Below are 6,000 nucleotides of genomic sequence, written 5' to 3' on the forward strand. Positions count from 1 at the left end.
ACACTTAGCAACTATAGATAGAGAAATAAATGAATCTATAGCTCCTGAATCAAACAACACTGAAAGAGGTGTACCTCGAATAGCTCTTATGATTTCAACCATTGTTCCTTGATAATCTACCTGATAGTGATCTACCCTTGCAAACACTCTATGAGCTCTACCTGCATCTCCAACCGCAGGGTCTGATGTTGTTGGCCTAGGGCTTGAATACTGAGGTACTTACTGTGGACAATGAGCTACAAAATGTCCAACCTGCCCTCATGTAAAACATCCTATACTTCTACCAGATCCTCTCCCTAAAGGTGGTGCATTTGACTGCTGACAGCTATTCCTTCTAACAAAAGACTGACTGCTCTGAGCTAGCCTATTGTGCTGATTTCATTTATTGTGTTGAGCATTGCGGTTGTTCTTGGAGTTAGAACCTTCGCCACCACCTTGAACTTGAGGGTATGATCCCGTCTACTACTGTGTCTACAAAGACTGATGCCAATACTATTTCCCCTTAGAAAAGAAGGCTTCCTATTTCCTCTTGAGTTATAGTTGGCTTTAGATCCTGATGCTACAGGCGCTCCCACAAAACCTCCCTAACCAAGGTTGACACTTTGTTCAACAATAATGGATCATCGTATCGCATCCTTGAGGGCTTTAGGCTCAAATACCTTGACACCCCCAATTATACAATTGTTCAAACCTCTAATAAAGTGTTGTTTCAACTGAGCCAAGTTGTCACTGAATCCCAAAAAAGACATGAGCTCATAGAATTTGCACTCGTACTCTATCATAGTCATAGAATACTGCCTAAGATTATGGAACTCGTCTACCCTTTGCTACTTCCATTCCTCTAGTAGGAATCATTCGCCAAAACTCTCTAAGAATAGCTCCCACATGACACTGCTCATATCTATACCCAGCTTCTTTTCCTCAATTGTCCACCAAGTGGCCCCAAAATTCTCCAAGTTGGTAATGGAAAATCTTGCCTTAACATTACTATCAAAGTCCTACATGGAAAAAATCCTATCAAGGGTGATAAGCCATTGTTCGGTCACATATCAAAAACCCTGCCTGCTAAAGGGCTTTGCCTTGGATCTTGAAAGGTCCTTCATCTGAGTAGATACAATGGATCTCTGTTGATCCCTCTGAGGGCTCCTAGACCTAGGTCTATGCTCTTGTTCTGACTGATGTACTTTATGCTGATCATGAATAGGAGGTAGGCAATCAAGAATGGTTTGCATCATTTGTCTCAAGTTAACCACCTCAAACTCAGCTTGGTCACCTCTATGACTCTCTTCCTGCTACTCACTAGTGTGCTCTCCTTTGCTCTCTTCATAAGCAGATCCAACGCGGATAGACTCATGGACACTGATAGCTCTACCATGACCATAGCCTCTTCCATGACCTCTACCACGGCCTCTAACAAAAGACCTAATCCCAGATACCATCCTACAACAATATCCCAAATATGAAATACTATTACAACAAAAAGACACATGTTTTGCAAATAGACTAAGTTCAATTTTTAGTTTTGCCTATGTTTAAGTTTAAGTATAATTTTCAGTTTTGAAAGCTAAGTGCTGCATATGCAAGTAATAGTTTAAGTTCTATTTTAGTTCACCTAGTTTTGAATTTGAAAGAGATATACATGATAGTTCAAAGTCCTTGTTTTGTTCAAAATAACCCTGAGCTCCCAATGTAGAAACTCGGGCTCTAATACCAAATGTAACGCCTCGCCAAGGGATCCAAAGAATTAACCCAAAGTTTCTCTAAGTATGGTAGCTTTTTTTTTTTTGAAACATGAAAGTAAAACCATTCATAACATAGTAGAAAAAGCAATAACATCATTTGACTGAAAGTAAACATAAACATACATAACAGGTTTCATTCTTCATGGATCCCTTAATGTTGAATTACATCTAAATCAACTAATATTAATTATTTCATCTAATACTACATCCACATAAAATAATAATGAAAAGTCTAATGTTCATATATTACATTTTTGAATGCTCAAACATTCGTTGTACATGCCACAGGGTATGAAGGGCTTAAAAGAATATACATGTGTGAAAATAAAATACATCTTCATTATAATTCTAGTCCATGATGAAATAAAGTAAATAATACCACATGTCATACATGATACATCATAATAAAAGATATAAACATCCATCATAATAGATAACCATAAATCACAAACATAACTAACTAAGTGCATGGTTCCTCCCAACCGTAAATAGCATCATTAGACCATTATGGGCCCTAGCCATCCCTCTGTGTGTAACATCCCAAATCACCAAAGAGATCATCAGTATAATCAAGGTAGGAATGTCACTCCTAAAACATACTACATCATATGTAGAAAAGAAATCTAACATGCAAAGTAAAGCATAAGATAACATCATCTAACATATGCAGATCATCAATGTAAGGATACGTGTCCACCATCATAATCCATTAACAGAATGAAGATAGATGCCAACAAAGAATGCATCAGCCATAGTGTCTCAAATGGATCTCAAATGGTAAGAATGAAAAAACACTACCACCCAACCACATGGAACCTAAATGGTCCACTCCCACCATGCTGAGGAGATAATCTCAAATTCCAAATAGGCTATCAAATCATATAGCACAAATACTCTCTAAGTCTAGGAATCCTAAAAGTATACTAACTCAAAGGTTCCAACCACAAAATGACAACTAATCCCAAAGGCACAACAAGGACATGTAGAAAACCTACTATGTAAGCTGGAAAGTGTCATGGCATAGATCATGCTAGAGTTACCTTGGTAGTCTCCCAATAGACCCTGCCCCCCTAGTGATTAGTATGCGGCCACTAGTATCCTCTCATACAGACGAGCCATACTATGGAATACAAGGTCGCAACCAAGCATTCTGCCTACTCCCATCCTATTCTATACTTGCACTTGAGGCATGGGTGAGAAAAAATAATTATCTTATTAGGTTCATTTAAGTCAGTATTAGATGTAATGTTTTCACTTATTAAAACAACTTACAATGAGTTACCCTAGGAGCCACTTCGGGCCCTAGCCCCCTTTGCAAGTGACTTCCCAACACTACAAGTAGAGAACCTACTCTAAGCTCATGGAATCATAAATAAAAAAATCACCATAGTCCTATACAAGCGACTGGAAAAATACCAAAAGAATAATCCATAATCAGAGCATCAAATCTACATGAGCAAAAGAAAAGCATCCATAGATAATCATGACTACAACAGTTCTCTATTGGCAACTGAAGGTATCACTGATAATCACAATAATCATTGGTTCCCAACAAGCAACCAAAAACTATCTCAAAGTAATATTGATCAAAGACTCCAAATTGGTTGAGTCAAAACATGTCACAACATGACATCATCAAGATCAGATAAACAATTCAATTCCTCCAAAGTGACTTGAAAGTAATCCAAATACAACTGATTGATATCTCATAAAAAGGTTACATAAATCATAGCTTACACACGAAGGCTGAGAACAATATCAATCAATAAACTACACACACCATAGAGCATGCCATCACATAACCATGGTTGGGTTTTAAAAAGATCGAGATCAAAGGACATCATCCTGTCATCAAAATCATAACCTCCAAGCCTCTGGTAGACGTCCTATAACTGGTCAACAAACTAGTCAACCCAAAAACCCAAAACAAGTAGCATAGAGAAAACATAAAATGCAACCACATGTTTTGGTTCACTAAAATTGCATAGTTGAATTAAGTTTGGAGGTCTCAGTTTTAGTTTTCAAATTTAGATTTCAAGTGGAAAAATTTGCACATTTTACCTAACCCATGCATTTGTTTGATAGATAAAAGTGTTTTCCCCATAACCCATTAAGTCCATATTTCAAAAAGTTTCTAAGAGTATATGATATTTGAAATAGACCCCCATCATTCCATTAAGACACGAAGAAAATTCAATGTAAACAATATGATTCATCCACATATATTTATTCTTCATTTAAATCCGACTAAATCAGATTTATATTATTCAAATAATATAAATGATTAATTATTATAAAAAGAATAAACTATTAATAAAATTTTATAATAACTATATTAATTAATATTATATAATATTTAATATTATATAATAATATATATTTAATAATATATAATTATTAATATTCAACAATATATAAATAACATTATAATAAATGAAATCTTTTTTTAAAAATGATTTATAACATATAATGTAAAAAAAAATTTAAAAAAAACACAATACATATATAACTGTTGTCACCGTATGCGGCACCCTTCTATCGCAGGGCCTGGGGTGATAGCGGGTACATGATACCCTCTGTCGTCACAGTACCTGCGATGTCAGGTACCCTGCGAGGCAGTGAATACAGGGGCGCGGGTTCATCGGCCCCCAAAATTTCAATTTTTTTTTTTCTTTTAAAAACATTTTCAAAAAATGTTTTAATAAATGCACATTAGAATTTCTCTTTTATTAAAACGATTTTATTTTAATCATTTTCTCTGTGACACATTTCAAAAACAACAACTAGCATTTTTAAAAATAAACATGCATATATATGTATATATGTATATATATGTATATATAGATATATGTATATATGTATATATGTATATATGTATATATATGTATATATGTATATATATGTATATATAGATATATATAGATATATATACATATATATACATATATATATATATATATGTATGTATATATGTATATGTATGTATGTATGTATGTATGTATGTATGTATGTATATATATATTTATGTTTGCAATTTTTCTTAATAAATGCCACATATATACATCTATACACACACACACACACACACACACACACACATATATGTATATGTATATGTATATGTATATGTGTATGTATGTATGTATGTATATATGTTTGCATATTTTTTTAATAAATGCTACAAAATTATGTGTGTGTGTGTGTGTGTGTGTGCAGATTTGTAACATATATGTATTTTTTTTTTAAAGAAACATATACATAATTTTTAAACAAGAAGGGCTTTCTAAATTTATAATTTAAGAATTTCCCTATAAAATAATTGTTCTCAAAATTTACCCATCAATTATTTTAAATAGGTTTGTCCATAGCATCTAAAAACCCTAGTCCCATAATTTCCTCAAATAGAATTTAACTACCCATAACAAGAATGCATACAACCAAGATATTCAACACAAGAAATCCTCAGAAAAAGCATTCAGAAGAGACAAAGAAGACAGGAAGTGTAAGAAGCGAAATATCATAAGCCAAAATCACAAGTGTCTACCTAGACACTGATGCTAAATCACTTCTCCTTAGAATTTCGCAGAGCAAGCTCCTTCCTTCTCCAACATTCCTGGGTCCTCCAAACACACTCTTCGAGCTTGTAAGAGTGCCTAAATATAAAGAACTCTCAGGAAGCACCTAGAATGTCTCTAGAAACAACTAGAAGGTGTTGAGAACTAAGCATGTGTCTTTTCCAACCTTCTAGATGAGTCACAAGGTTGTAGACGCAATGTGCTTAATTTGTGGGCTAACTCCTATGTTGTTGACATAGTTGCAATCAAGAGGTGCATTTACTCCTAGGTAGACTTATAACTTTTATTTTAATTCTTTTATTAATTCTATTATTATTATTTATTTATTATTTTATTATTATTATTATTAATTTTAATTTCTTTTATTTAATTCTTTTTCTAAATTAATTCCCCATTTAATTAATTGAAAATAAAATATCAAAATATCATCACATTATTTTAATCTTCCAAAATAATTAAATCATTCATTAAATCTTTTAATTTAATGACTTAATTAATAGAAAATTCACCATAGACCTCCAAGATAAAATATGAAAACCCATCATAGAACAATCCATACAAAATCAGTCTAAAAGGTTAAAAATCATGAATTATGTCATCCAACAAATTTAGAAGGTAAAATATCTCTAATACTTGTCCTACCTTTCTAGGATAAATGGTTTAAGGGTTTAGGATTTGGACTT

The sequence above is a fragment of the Cupressus sempervirens genome, chromosome 11 (genome assembly GCF_028749045.1).
Source record: "Cupressus sempervirens isolate cs-2001-9-10 chromosome 11, ASM2874904v1, whole genome shotgun sequence".
Lineage (NCBI taxonomy): Eukaryota > Viridiplantae > Streptophyta > Pinopsida > Cupressales > Cupressaceae > Cupressus > Cupressus sempervirens.